The sequence below is a fragment of the Tursiops truncatus genome, chromosome 7 (assembly GCF_011762595.2).
Source record: "Tursiops truncatus isolate mTurTru1 chromosome 7, mTurTru1.mat.Y, whole genome shotgun sequence".
In the NCBI taxonomy this organism is placed as follows: domain Eukaryota; kingdom Metazoa; phylum Chordata; class Mammalia; order Artiodactyla; family Delphinidae; genus Tursiops; species Tursiops truncatus.
Window position 1 is genome coordinate 87,385,452 of NC_047040.1, and position 16,083 is coordinate 87,401,534.

At 34.6% G+C, this 16,083-nt stretch overlaps 1 long non-coding RNA gene across 1 annotated transcript in view; it reads right to left on the bottom strand.

Annotated features, from left to right (window-relative positions):
* Positions 1 to 16,083, bottom strand: part of LOC109548371 (uncharacterized) — a 64,741-nt gene that overhangs the window by 39,989 nt on the left and 8,669 nt on the right. Inside the window, exon 2 of the long non-coding RNA XR_002174452.3 lies at positions 9,046 to 9,121. This is a non-coding gene — a long non-coding RNA (uncharacterized lncRNA). The remainder of the gene's footprint in view (positions 1 to 9,045; positions 9,122 to 16,083) is intronic.

Sequence of the window (16,083 nt, forward strand, 5' to 3'; positions counted from 1 at the left end):
AAAATAAATTTAGTATAGCAAATAATAATAGGTCAATAGTATCTTAAGACATTTAGAGAGCAGGAGGAAAAAATGTCTAGTAATATTAAAAACAGTACTCCCAAAAGTAGTACTGGAAAGTAGTCATAGTTTAATCATTAAATTAGCCTATGAAATATCATTATAAACAATATGTAACAGCAAGCTACAAACAACTGCAATCCAAAAATAGTTTTATTTTATTTTTATTACACATTGATAGAGCAAATGGTAATCTATACTTTCTGCTAGAACTTTTTTGAATGAACTACACAGGTGATGCACAATTGATTTAATCTCACTTTATGTGGGCCTGACAATATAAAACTGAAATGGGAATAGTGGTTTAGGCTGGAACACTTTGGATTTTCAAGGATTTCTATAGTTTGTCAGTATAACCTTATTCTTCTGGGTTTTGATTAACTGTCTTATTCCTTGAATTAGATCTTAGTTTCTTGCTGTTTCTATTTTGGAGAAAATTACTCTTTAAATGTTCAAGACAGCTTTAGAGTTAAATATTAGGATGCAAGGAAAAATATTTTTTCAGTCATTGGCCTTAATTTATCTGAGATGTATGTTTCTTCTTTTTCATTTTTGCAGTAATCTTTCATGGAAAGAAAAATAATTACTCTTATAAAATGTTAATTCAATGGCAACCCTCATTGAAATACCTTACAATACTCACATTTTCTGAACTCACGTTCCAGCAGCTAATAAATAAGACCTGACCTAAAAGTGTTCCTAAATGAAGATGAAATTTTAATTAAAATATAAACTAATATATTTGTCATTATTTCAGTTTTAAGAATATACTTACCATTACTGTAAGTCTCTCACATTCATTCATATGTGTGTGTGTGTGTGTGTGTGTGTATATATATATATATATATATAATTTTCTTCAAAGGCATTGCTGGAAGAATGATTCTGCTGGGAGAAATTTATTTTACAAAACACTGTACTAAGTTATACTCTTTATCTAATTCTAAGAAATGTAATTCTCGACCATTTGCTTATTTCCTGAGTTCTATATTAAAAAATTTTTAAAGATGTTAGCAGTTTTCAGATCCTTGAGAATACTATTTGTTAGTAATTGAAAAGCAAGTCAGACCTCTTAAAAACTTGTAAAAATGGAAGTCAGTCCCTATGGTTGGTATAATTTGCATTGCTTGGATGAATAGTAATATTTGCCATGACTCAGTAATATAGAACTTTTTCCAAATACCTAACTGTCTATTCTTTAGTCAAAGCCATAAAAAATGAGTAGGTCCTTGGACTTAATAGTATAACATGAAGATATTCAACAAAAAAAAGAACTAAGATACTGCTTCAAGAAGAATTACTAGAAGAGTCCCAGAATTTCAAGGCTGCCATTGTCATTATTGGTGAGATATCTGTTTACAGTAACCCTAAACATGTCTACTGAAATGCAAACACATAAGCAGGAGGGCAAGTAATAGAAAAGAAAAAATGTAAGGCAGAAGAAATATAAATTCCTTCTATTAAAAAGGCTTTATGTGTTATTGATAATGAACATATTTGTTTCCCACAGCATGACCGACATATAAAAATAAGCTAAAAGATAATGAATTGTAAAGAAAAATAAGGAATTTGTTTCTACTTATGCTGACCATAGCCTTTATTGGGTGGAGAGTGACATTTATGCTTAAGATCCAAACATATTTAACACAAGCTATCAGAAGATACACATGCTCAGGAAATAAGTTTTGAAGAACTAAATTTCTGAAATTACCACTATCAAATGCCATAACATTCAGAGTTTAGACCTAGAAACAGGAATCACTCTTGGGATTCAAGCATAATTCTTATGCCAAAGAGGCACACCTTGGGGTGGCATATTCTGTTACCCGTTGGTAGCAATGAGATTTCTACAAGCGACTTCAAAATATTACAAAGTCTAATATGGTACTTTTCAAAGGGTGGATGATAGATTCATAAACTAACATGCTTTCTGAGCCATCTTCCAGTCTTACTAAGTCCAGCTACCTTAGCAGGAACTAGAAATATGCATTTTTATTAAGCTCCATGGGTGATACTCATGCACAACATAATTTAAGGGCTTTAAGTCTGACAGAACCACATAAGTATAAAAATAAGGGTGCACATATTTACCAAAATAGTAATTGTTTGTTTTAAATTGAATTATAGTAATTTTGTGTACTAACCTCAAATCATTTTATTTTTAACTGTCTTTTTATTGAGCAAATATGGCCAAATTTTCTAAGTGCTAAGGATATAGAAACTAGTAAAACAGAGCTCCTTTGATCGAATAGCTTATAGAGTTGTGTGGATAAACAGACAAGTAAATTGACAATTGTAAACTGTGTCATCAGGACTTTAGCAGAAATAGTCCTCAGGTGATATGGGAATTTAGAGGATGGACTCATAACCAGCTCTGTTTAGCAGTTCAGTGGGCCTTTGAATGATAATATAAAACTAATAAAATAAATTTCAAGATTACAGCTTTTTTAGTAAACCGAACAATCTGTCACTAACAGGAAAATGTAATTAAAAGAAGTGAAAAGAATTCTTAGTGTTAAAACATGTTTTGATATTTAATTGTCTATGTGATGATTGGAAGAGCTTATCGAGATCTAATAGTCAGGGCTTCCCCAGTGGCGCAGTGGTTGAGAGTCCGCCTGCCAATGCAGGGGACGTGGGTTCGTGGGTTCGTGCCCCCGTCCGAGAAGATCCCACATGCTGCGGAGCAGCTGGGCCTGTGAGCCATGGCTGCTGAGCCTGCGCATCCGGAGCCTGTGCTCCACAGCGGGAGAGGCCACGACAGTGAGAGGCCCGCATACCGCAAAAAAAAAAAAAAAAAAAATCTAATAGTCAGTAATTCCATGACTTTACATTTGTTCTTGTAGAAGCACATAATCATTCTGTCTCACAGGTAATTGATTTAATGTTTGGTAGATTGGTTAGTTGGTTGGCTGGTTTACAGTTAAGTGATCAGGGAGTACTGGTGACTCAACTAAATCTACCTTATTAAAGCACGTAAAAGAGATACGATAGGAACAAATGAAGAGATCTTAAAACATTACCAACCTAATTTTATTTTGGGGGTGAGAGACCATGTATCTTTTTAACCACCTCTTTTGGGATGTCTTACTTGTAGGTCTGGAGTGTGGAGTGGTTGCCTGACCTGTTCTGACCCCTGGCATTCTGTGAGTCCTAGGTACAACTGGGCTGAGCAGTTTCAGCATCATAAACAAAGGAAATGACTAACCATTTACTGTTTCCTCTAACTGCTGGGAGCCTCTGCTGGGCTCTGGCATTCCTGCTAGTTTTGAAGCGATAACACTAGAGTATTCTCCTGACAGATCCCTGAAAGTCTCTAATTTTAGAACTAGAAAGGGCAGTAAAGATCATTAACCTCTCCCCTCTTATTACAGATAGGGAAACTGAGGTGCTTAAGATGAAGTGACCTTGCACAAACTTCAAGAGTTGGTTACTTGCAGCACCTGAACTAACACTAAAGTACCCACCCAGAGTCTTTGACTAGCCTTCCCTTCAGCCATGAGGCCTCATTGTAAGCACTGTATTTTCCAGCTGTTTCTAGGACAGTCTGGTTTATAGAGACTAACTTCCAACTGATGATCCCTCCTCCCCTGGCCCCAGAACTCTCAGTCTGATCAAACCAAGCATTGTTGTTAGGTCTTACAGCAATTAAAGAAAAGAAAGGTTCTGGTAATTAAAGAAGATACCCAGACGCCAGAGATATCTCTTTCTCCTGAAACACCTGGGATACGTTACCTTAGAGACAACTGAGGTTATATATTATATAACTAACAAACTGGTTATATAATACCAAATGTGTGTGTGCATAAACTGGTTTTATGCAAAGTATATAAAACAATTTTTTAAAGAGGAAATGATAGATTATAGTTTGTGGTTCATGAAAATTATGACCTGTGGACCCAGAGCATTGCTATATTCTGTAAAGCCTGTTTCAAGGCTGTACCTGAGGGATCTGGACCTAGTTCATGGTTTAAAACAGCTTGTTACTTCCATTAGGGAGCATTTAAGAAATTTAAGGGGACATTTTTTTGTTGCTACAGTAATTAGAGGGATTTTAGTGGGAGGGAAGAGGGATGCTCTAAGATCTGTTTTTTAGGAAACAGTCTCTCACAATGAAAACTAATTCTGTGTATTACACAGCTCTTCTTTATGGAGCTGAACTTTAAGTTGATTAAAAATGTGTTTATAATCTCTGCATCTAGAACACAGACACTGAATTTTCCTTTTCACAGCTTTGCGATAGACTGAATTTTCTAGGACTAAAACTACAGTGCAATCAAGGGAAGACTTTTGTTTTGTCCAGAAAATGTTGAAGTGTTTATCATCATTTTAGAAAATTTAGCTACTTATGGCAAGCCTGCTTATATTATATGAGTGATCAGTACACAATACTTGTATCAGTTGAATAAACATGTGAATATTCCTTATAACTTGATATATGGAGATTAATTCTGTAACTTCCATCACCCAAGAGAAAGTTTCCCAAAAGAAAAAATAACTTTAACTGAAACGTATATAATGTCTGGAGCATTAAGGTGAATGATAAGATTATGTGTTTCAAGCTAATAAGAATTTATGTCCAGGAAATAGAAATGATATACCATAAGAAAGATTATGTATAAAAAAATAATATTTTAACGTCTCCTTGTTCTCCAAAAATACCACTGACCTACTAGTAAAGATGAAAGGCTCTTATCATGTCCTCAGTAGCTATTTTTTCTCTGCCTTCAACATATCACATATCCTTTATTATTTTTTTTTAATATTTATTTATTTATTTTGTGCTGGGTGTTAGTTGCGGCCTGCAGGATCTTTTGTTGTTTTTTTTTTTTTAGTTGCAGTATGCAGACTTCTTAGTTGTGGCATGCAGACTTTCTTGGTTCACATATCCATTATTTGATAAGTAGTATTAGCCTATCAATTATAAGTGGTTAATGTGATGTAAAATGTTCTTATTTCTCAGGAACACCATTTGTATTTTTTTATCCATGGTCTGACTTTGTGGAGTAAGGAGAAACATATTGTCATTCACATAAGTTTCCTGTAAAAATGACACTAATCGTTGATAGTTCTTACAGAAATAAAATTTTATAGGCAATCATTGTCAGCCTATTCAATCACAGAGAGGTGGATTCAGGTAAATTTTTTTTTTTTTTTTTGTCTAAGATTTCAAAATGGTAGGAGTAGATATCCAAATTATAATAATGCTTACTACCCTGGGGATTTTTAAAGAAGTATGATGTGAAAAATGGTACCAAAGTCTGACTAGTTTGGCTAGTCTAGTTTTGGCTTATGGTAACACTTACGACACTTGAAAATTTAGTCCTTCAATTCTGTGTCACTAATTAACTCACATGTACGTTCTTCCCAACTATGACATTGGTAATTATATATAGATAGGTCCATCTGAAGGTTTGTTTAGAAAAAGAGCCGTCTAGAAAAACATCAATCTTAAAACATCTAAAATTTTCCGTAGAACAACTTTGCTTTCTGATACAGTTCCCTTTTTGCAAATTTGCCTAAACTTTGATAAATTTATAACTCATATACATTCTTTCTTACTCAGGAAAAAGAATGATATTAATTTAGCAGTGACATTTTCTCTAGTTATCACTTGAGTAATCAAGCATCACCTCGCTATTATTAAGCACTTTCTTTTGTGTCTGTAATTTATAGTGATAACAAGCCTTTCTATGACTAACACAACCTGGCATGCCCTAACACGTTGTTTTCTTCACCCTAGCACACCATGTTAGCTGGAGGTAATTATTTCTATCTCCTTGATCAATTACAGACCTATCATAGGATGATCTGACCCCGTTCCCCTTGTGACCTAGGACAACATTATCTCAGTCATCTTTTTCTAGATTCCAAAACGCACACTTTATTTCAATGTATTTCATACAATCTGGATAATACATTATGCCAGTTACAGCCACGGAAGGTTAATCTGACAATTTAGTCATGGTGTACTTGGCCTTACCTGCAATATGATTGATTGAATGTTTGAGTTGATTCAATCAGACATTGAAATTGTGAAAAGGATACGACTATTCACTTTCCATAAAATTGCACTGTTTTTAAGCCTTTAAAATTGACACACCTTGAAAAGTGCCCTTATGTTATAGATTTTCTTTTGTACCAGTGCCAATGGTAACTTTGTATGCTTAATTCTGAGGAAGAAATTAGAGTAGGTGGAAAAGGATAGCATGCATTTGGCAATCATGTTGAGTGATTTTTCAGTTCATTAAGCCTCAAAATTTAAGCTGTTCTAAATAAGACAGATACGTTCCCTTTCTTCCAATATATAAAGCATAATTATTTCGAATTACTTACTTGGCTATTTCATATATATTTTAAGATTATGAAAGGTGAATGAACTAACATTGAATTTAATTGTTAGCTGTAATATTCCATCACTGTTGTGGTATAGGAGTGTGTATGTATGCTGTATGTGTGTTTTGGATGTAGGTATGTATGTGTGTATGTGCCCACATACAGGGAAAATATTTCTTGCCCATAACCTCTTAAAATATAACTAATTAGGAAAATACTGTTCATGGAGTTGCTTTTCTGATGTGTAAATTCTATTAAAAACCCTCTGAAAAATAATATTTCTTCAATAAAATAATTTTCACCTATAAAGGATTACCATTATATATATATATAAATCCATTGCAGGGCAAGTTTTAATGCAAATACTTGTGATATACTCTAAATGATCAAAATAGTATTTTCATTTTAAAATGCACTGATATCTATATATATACAGTGACTCTATCTTTTCCTTCTCAATAGCTCAGTATTTGAGACCACCATAACCAGGTCAATTTCATTAAGTTAAAAAAAAATTTAATCTAGTTTTTGCTGTTCCTTTGCCTGAAAATACTCTTCCTCAGATAACAACATGGCTTGATCCCTCGTCTCTTTCAGTTTTTTTGCTCAGGGAAGCCTTTATATCAACTCTATTTAGATAACAACCTTTCACTCCTTAACCTTCTCTGTTTCATTTTTCTCTACATCAGATACTGATATCTATTTCAAGTCTAATCAGAAAGAATTACCCCAGTTAACTACTTCTTTTGTACTTCTTTGTGTATGTGTGTGTGTGTGTGTGTGTGTGTGTGTGTGTGTGTGTGTTTTAAAATCATTTCCTTACTTCTTTAAGGCATGTTTTAGAGTTTTTGACCAATTTTCAGATTTGGAGATATATCTTAAGCCTCTATACACATCTGTGTGAGATGTCTGAGAGGAATAAAATAGCAAATAAATGAACACTGAAGCTTATTTTATGTTTTGTGTGAAAAGTCAAGGAAAATGGTGAGCAAATGAATGTCTGTCCATTGATGTTGGTACTTGAAAATAAAAGTTACAATGCACTTAATTCTTCTGTTGGCTAAGGGACCTCTGTATCCAGAGTACAAATATTTGAAACACAAAGCCTGCTATATGTTCTTTTTATTGACCAATTTTCAATTTGCAAACATATAGAAGCTCTGGGAGGGGTTCAAAAACTATGTCTTTATGAAAAACAAATCAGATCAGACTAACCTAATTCCCTCTGTGACAGAGTGACAGACCCTGTGGTTAAGAGGAAAGCAATAGATATAAGATCTTTACTTCAGTCAGGCTTTCAATTCAGTCTTGTGAGATATTAATTAGGGAGCAGGAAAGCAGAGTTGAGATCCTACTATTAGAGCATGGGTGTGCAACTGTTTGGAAGGTCACACTGAAAGAGTAGTTATTAATCGCTCCATGCTGCCCCAAAGGATGGAAGTAGATATTGAGTGATGCTTTAGTATCTGTCCTGGGTCCATTACTGTATCTCTGTCAGTGACTGGGATGATTAAGTGGAGCTCTTATTCGTTAAGTTCATGGATAACATCAAGTTGGGAGGGGTAACTGTCCTTAGAATAAACTTGAAAATTTAAATGACCTTCTTAAGATGGGGAAGTGGCTTGTGAAAGCACAAGAAAGGAAAATTATGCCCTAGGAATAAATAGAAGGAAGGCACTCATACAAAAAATTCTCTGCAAACTAAATATGAGACATGTAGAACTATTTTTAGGTAGCTGCAGTGGGAGAGCACAATAAAAGTTGCCCACAAACAGGGTACTTTAAAAATATCTAGTCCTCCCAAATTACTGTACTGAAAATAAGAATGTGAAAATCCTATTTTTGTGTAGAATTTGACACTCTCCATTTCTGTCATTTTAACTACTGACCCACTCACCCTATTTTACAAACCCGTTTTCATTTGATATCCTAGGCTAACCGCACCCCTGGATTCATTATGCTTCACTAGGAGGCATAGAGAAGACTTTGTGGAAGATAAAGACTTCACCCCTTGTTGATATCCCTGGTCTACTTGTTTGCTAAATGGAGTGCATATTTCTTTTCCTTGACCCTATTTTCCCAAACTGTTTATCTTCGTTTCTCTTATATTGCCCTCCCAATTTTTTGCCTGAATGTTGTAATCATTGATTTTCTTTGCCATTCTAGGTCCCATGGTTCGTAATCAGTAGGTGAGTTGCTTCACCTTGATTTATGGGGTATGAGTACTCTGGCTATTTACTAAATTTGACCACAGCGTTGCTCGCATTCGCATTTAGTAGCACTGTTCTTCCAGACTCCGGGATGTCTGTATGTTTTGACTTCTAACCTCATCTCAGGCAATTACTTGTCAGTTTTGACAGCTTGCCAAGACTTGACCCAGCACCTAGCCTTGATTTCTGGTGTTTATTTGTTTTCCATCTTCAAATTGATCTCCTGGCTGCAGCCCTCTGACATCCTATGGGCCACCACCTTGAGCCTACATATACATGGCTGGCTGCTAGCCCCATGACTGCCCCCTTTGTGAACATTTTAAATGATATTTATTGGGGTTATTTTATTTTATTTTTATTCCAAAAGTATTGCAACACAAAAGCAGAGTAAAATCGAAACTTTACAAAAATCATTTCAGATATAATGAAAATTTCTTACCTTCGCGCTGCCCATCCTGTTGCACTAAGATGTTTTCTGATAACAGTTTGTTATCTAATCTTCCAGGTACATATAGCTATAAAATTTTATAAATGATAAGTTTAACAAAATGATATTATAATGTCCTACAACTTGCTTTTTTCATTTTATATTTAACCATTTCCCTTTTGATGAATAATAGAATATTTCTAAGTTTCTCCTATTATAAAATACTATATATCCATATCCTCATAAATTTATCTCAGGCATATATATATATATATATATATATATATATATATATATATATATATTTCTAGAATAAATTTATTGAAATTTAATCGATTTGAATTGAAAGAAATCATGAAGATATCCTGATTACAAAGTTGTTTGATTGCATTGTCTGTCCTAAAATGCCCAGGCTTTAGGTTAAGAGCTAAAAAGTAAAATGTGAAGTGTTCAAGTTTTCAAATTTTTTTAATTAAACCAACTATTTAAAAAAGTTAAATATAAGAATATTTCACAGTAATAGTAATACATCTATAATTTATATTTGGAAAAAGTAATCAACAATGTCTGAAACCTTTCTAAAACTGAATTATTGTTATGATTAACTTTTTAAGCCAAGGAGAATAATTTTTCACACTAATGTTATTTTAAGAGAAAATTTACTCCAAAATATTCCAACTTTTAATTTTTTTTCAAATATGGTATACATTTAAATTCAGTATTTTGGGTTACCCTCAAAAAATTTTTATATAGCCTGCCTCAACTAAAGATACATGCTTCTAACCATAGAAAACAACTTTTAAAACATTTCAAAATAAATTATGAACAAAAAAGCTTTAGAGCATAAATATAATTTCTTTTCATTATCGGAGAGCAAACGTTTAGCAATGCCCTTGAGGTCCTGGTATTATCTATTAGAATGTGACATTTCAGATCACAGACCTAAAATTTCCACTTTGACCTACTTCTATTTCGAAATTCAGTTTCCAAAGTACCAGAAGTTTTCCTTCAAGGCTAAAATGTTAGGAACAACTTTTCTGTGAAAGTAGTGCTTCTGTTATAAAGCTTTGGATTTTCTGGTTAAATAGAGTTGTTTACCTGAAGTAAACATGATATGTCTGCAAGCCTGGAATGGGCTTAGAATTTTATTAGGTTTCTCCCAAAAGAACCATTTTGAATAAGGTGGCTGCTGTAATCAATATTTTGGGGAGGGGTTAGGAATAAAAGGTAAAATGTACTGAAGAATTTTACTTGTACTTCACAACAATGACAGAAAGAAGAGTGAAATTGATTAGAGATTAAAAACACTGATATTCCAGCAGTCAGAAGAGGAACTGGAAAGAAACAGACAATCATAGGGAAAGGAACAAAAAACATGTTCAAAGGTATAAAATTATTATTCAGCATTATAGAGCTCTCCATGTTTGTGAAGATATATGTGAACATTGTACTTCATTATTCTTCAGTGACATGATAAGATAAAACCTCAAGACCAGTCCTATTATATAGACAGAAAAACAAAAGGAGCAAATACAGATGGCTTCCTTTGAATACCAGTGAGCTACTTAGTAGGTGAACAGATACAAAACAAGAACACTTAGAGGATTAAAATAGTTTAGGATCAATTTATTCTTATATCCTGCTGGATTTTGAATTTTCATTATTTAATTTGAAAACTTCTTTGTGGGTACAAATTAGAGCATATGTTCCAGTTAGGGTCTATGATACCTACTTTAGTTATTTGTTATTAGGAGGATAACACACTCTACAGTGCATCCAAGAGACAGGTAAATATCCCCAGAAAGCAGTCTTCTCTTTACTGCTAATAGTACAATGTATAAAAAACCTGGGATACATTTTTTAGGTAGAAGTTACAATATTACCATGGCTAAGGAAGTAAACTTCATCAAGAAATATAACTGGAGTCAATAGATTCAAGAGTCTTTGCTTCTAGGAAGATTTTCTTCATCCTCTCCAATTCCCCTGTCTAGTAGCAATCTTTTTTTTCTAAACCCCTAGTGTTTACTATAAATCAATATTTCTGGGTACATGCAACACATTATTGCACTGATTTTTTTACATATCTAACTCCTTGCATCCAGGGCAGGCATCATATTTGACTATCCATGGTACATATCACAGCACTGAACATCTCATAAGCACTAAATAAATACTGCTGGTTATTTGCTGAACCTTAAAAATCTTCAGAATTAACTCAAATCTATCTGTCATTATAATTATTGTCATTAAATTGTGTATCCACAAATGCAACTATTAAATGCCCATTATGTCTAAAGCTTTTCGGGTATGTGGAGGAATATTAGCTGTCATACAAAGCAAGTGAAACAGCTTTTATTTCTTCCCAGTCATTTATATTTGGAATCATAAAATTAACAATGTAGACATATATAAGCATATGATGTATACATCTATGCACATATTTTATATATATATGTGCATACATACATATATACACAGATATCTATTATAGGACATGAAATATGCATATAAAATGCAGAAGCCTGTACAACGTACTATGCAAAGTTTGGCCCATGGACTGGCTGCCAGTTCTCAAACTGTTAGTTATGGGTCTGAAGTGAGATAAAGTACTTGAGCCGAAAAATAAATCAGATATAGAATGAAGCACAATATTTAGTTGAGCTGACTTTTTTTTTAATAGAAAGACATTCCTGATGAAGAAAGCAGTGACTTGATTTACATACTGGCACTAGTTACTGATCTTGTTGGGGACCGGCATTTTAAGTAGCACTGAAATATAATATTAATGAGTTTAATGTTCAAGCCAAAGGATCTATGAGAGAACTTTTTCACACCTTAACAATGTTGACTGTACAGCTAATTGCAAGGGAAGATGATTCACTGCACTTGCAATACCCTATGAGTACATCCACCATGAGAGACTACCCCAACTTTGTGATAACATAAAAGTACTAAAATAAGTATTATATGATCAATGATAGAAAAATATTAAAAACCTCAAAATAAATTGAGGTTTTTTTATGTGCCCATAAACAGAATGATGAGTTCAGCCTCTTAATAATCAGATAAATGTGAATAGAAGCTATAATAGATGCCATTTTTTTACCTATTGAATTTTCTTCCAGTTTAAAAATTGGATACTATCAAGTGCTGATGAGGATGCGGAACACTAATTATTCTCCCTCATTTTCCCAAGTAGGTTGTAAAATTCTTGAAAGCAGGAAATATGTTTTAAACACATATTTTATACTTCATTGTCTTTAATCCCTCTCAGGATCCAGCCCATTGCTTTTTATATAGTATGTGTATTAAATTCATATTTGTAAATGAGATTGAAGGATAAAGATTCATTATCAGAAACACAGTAGTGGAGGAAGTTGGTTGAGAGCAAAAGAAGATTTTTACTATCTTTGTGTCCAAAGGTATATATTGCTTGGCTACTCTGAGAATGAGGACCAGTGGTCTATTCACAGATTCAGTTTATTCCTAGAATAGAAAAAACTGAGAATGAAAATATTCTTGTATGTGCCATGGGTGGACAGAAGGGCAGGGCAGAGAGTCAGATCATAGAACTAAAGAGATCACAGAACTTCTAGCTTCCTTTTGCCTCCTTTCAGGCAAAAGGAGGTTAGAAGTAAAATGGAGGATCATTTTATCAATGAGAAATCTAAGGTCCAGGGAAGTAAGTGTGAGGTTGCCTGGCTAGTTATTACCAAACTCCTTGTGTCTAACCACTTTACAGAGCAAAGGGGATATTTTTAAAGATAAATAAGAAAAGTAGAGTTTATTAATATATGGGCATAATTAAGATGTTAGCCTTAGAAACGTAAGGGAAAACATGTAGCTTAAATGGGGTGTTTACGTGATGAGAAACAAAAACCTAGATATTTAAAAATTCTAAGTAAATGACACTGCTGGAAACAGTTGAATCACACCTTTCCTCCACAAGTAGGAGCTAGTTTCATTCTAGAATAGCCAGCCATGCTGGGCAGTATGCCCATTGTGTCACTGATACAGCCTGGTGATAAATTGGTAACTAAGTGCAGTTACTGGTGATACATCCCCACTGACATCATGATTCTGAAATACTCCTTGCTATCACTTTCACTCTTTGAATGGTTGTATTCTGCTGAGTGGCCAAAATGAGATTAAATTGGTGGCAAAGGGCTATCGTGACTTTTCCACAAACATTCTCAGTTGTCAAAGTCAAATGGAGTCAACTGACAGTCATAGTCTATTCTACTATTACACATTCTTTTGTATTGCTTGGTAACAATGAAGATCGGGTCAGTTGGGAAGCTCTTTTAGATCATGTCTTTAAGAGAAGCTTGACTTATAATTTTTCTAAAAATAGGAGTAGTTTTGATTGATTAACAACTCAAATTTCTGATAGGATGATTTTGCTAAATATTCATAGTACTTAAATATACCTCAGACTTTTTCAAAAATAATATACATCAGATAAATGTAAGGGAAAAACAGAAACCATTTAAATGAAATTATTCTTTAACGTTTTTTCTTTATATAAAATTATGTGGTCACATTTTGAGAGGAGACAAAAGGGCTGACTTCATGGCAACCTGTGAACTCAGTATTATTATATTGATATAATAAAGCAAAACTGCCATCTGGATTAAGACATAACCCGTATTGTGATTTAAACTTATTTGGAAAATTTATATGTGAAACTCTTTTCAATGGCACTTTTTTTATATGTACATGTTGCAGGGTTATTTGCAGATGTGGACTGGGTGGTGCTCAGAGAGCTAACTGTAATGCAAGCCTGGATCTCCCATTTTCTTGTTGTAAGATTACTAGGCAATAGCTGCCCCTTTCTGTGCATTTTATTTTTCTAACTGTAAAATGCTTGTAATCAAAGCATTTGTGAGGCCAAGTTAGATAAGAGACAGCAAGTATTTTCAGATCTTCAGATGATAGATGCTATATAAATACAAGATACAGACATCAGTATGCATTTAATAGAAGATTGCAATGATGGCTATAAATACAGAAATGTTTATTTGGCTACTTAACTTGATCATTGGTTGAAACATTTATTTTAGAAATGAGCGATACTTCTGAGATATTATCTACACAGGGTGACAGACTTGACCTTCAACAGGCAACTTTCTGATTATTCCTGTGAAGAATGAGTTGTGTGCACTCTGTATCTGGATTTGTGTTAAAAATAAGCTTTAGGGCTCGGCAGCCAAGAAGGCAAATGTAGTATGGTGGCATTCCGGGAGTACTCAAGGCTTTGCGTTGCAAATCCAATGCTACCAGTGTGAAGAATTCCAACTGAATAATGACTGCTTCCACCCCGAATTCATCATGAATTGCATGGTGAACGTTCAAGACATGTGTCAGAAAGAAGTGATGGAACACAGCGCAGCCATGTGGCTGACAGAGTCTTGGTGCTCTGGCCAGGTGTCAGGCCTGAGCCTCTGAGGTGGGAGAGCAGAGTTCAGGACATTGGACCACCAGAGACCTCCCAGCCCCACATAATATCAATCAGTGAGACCTCTCCCAGAGATCTCTGTCTCAATGCTAAGACCCAGCTCCACTCAACGACCAGCAAGCTCCAGTGCTGGACACCCCCGCCAAACAACTAGCAAGACAGGAATACAACCCCACTCATTAGCAGAGAGGATGCCAAAAATCATACTAAGTTCATAGACACCCCAAAACACACCAACAGACACGGTCCTACCCACGAGAAATACAAGATCCAGGCTCATCCACCAGAAGACAGGTACCAGTCCTCTCCACCAGGAAGCCTACACAAGCCATTGAACCAACCTTACCCACTGGGGGAAGACACCAAAAACAATGGGAAGTATGAACCTGCAGACTGCGAAAAGGAGACTCCAAACCCAGTAAGTTAAGGAAAATGAGAAGACAGAGAAATAGACAGCAGATGAAGGAGCAAAGTAAAAACCCACCAGACCAAATAAATGAACAGGAAATAAGCAGTCTACCTGAAAAACAATTCAGAGTAATGATAGTAAAGATGATCCAAAATCTTGGAAATAGAATGGAGAAAATACAAGAAACGTTTAACAAGGACCAAGAAGAACTAAAGATCAAACAAAAAATGAACAACACAATAAATGAAATTAAAAATTCTCTAGAAGGGATCAATAGCAGAATAACAGAGGCAAAAGAACAGGTAGGTGACCTGGAAGATAAAATAGTGGAAATAACTACTGCAGAACAGAATAAAGAAAAAAAGAATGAAAAGAATTGAGGACAGTTTCAGAGACCTCTGGGACAACATTAAACACACCAACACTCGAATAATAGGGGTCGCAGAAAAGAAGAGAAAAAGAAAGGGACTGAGAAAATATTTGAAGAGATTATAGTTGAAAACTTACATAGTATGTGAAAGGAAATAGTCAATCAAGTCCAGGAAGCTAAGAGAGTCCCATACAGCATAAACCCAAGGAGAGACATGCCAAGACACATACTAATCAAAGTATCAAAAATTAAATACGAAGAAAAAATATTAAAAGCAGCAAGGGAAAAGCAACAAATAGCATACAAGGGAATCACCATAAGGTTAATAGCTGATCTTTCAGCAGAAACTCTGCAAGCCCTGCAAGCCAAATGGGAGTGGCAGGACATATTTAAAGTGATGAAAGGGAAAAACCTACAACAAAGATTACTCTACCCAGCAAGGATCTCATTCAGATTCGAGGGAGAAGTTAAAACCTTTACAGACAAGCAAAAGTTAAGAGAATTCAGCAGCACCAAACCAGCTTTACAAGAAATGCTAAAGGATCTTATCTAGGTAGGAAACACAAGAGTAGTAAGAGATCTACAATAACAAACCCAAAAGAATTAAGAAAATGGTAATAGGAACATACATATCAATAATTACCTTAAATGTAAATGGATTAAATGCTCCAACCAAAAGACATAGACTGGCTGAACAGATACAAAAACAAGACCCGTATATATGCTGTCTAGAGGACACCCACTTCAGACCTAGGGACACCTACAGACTGAAAGTGAGAAGATGGAAAAAGATATTCCATGCAAATGGAAATC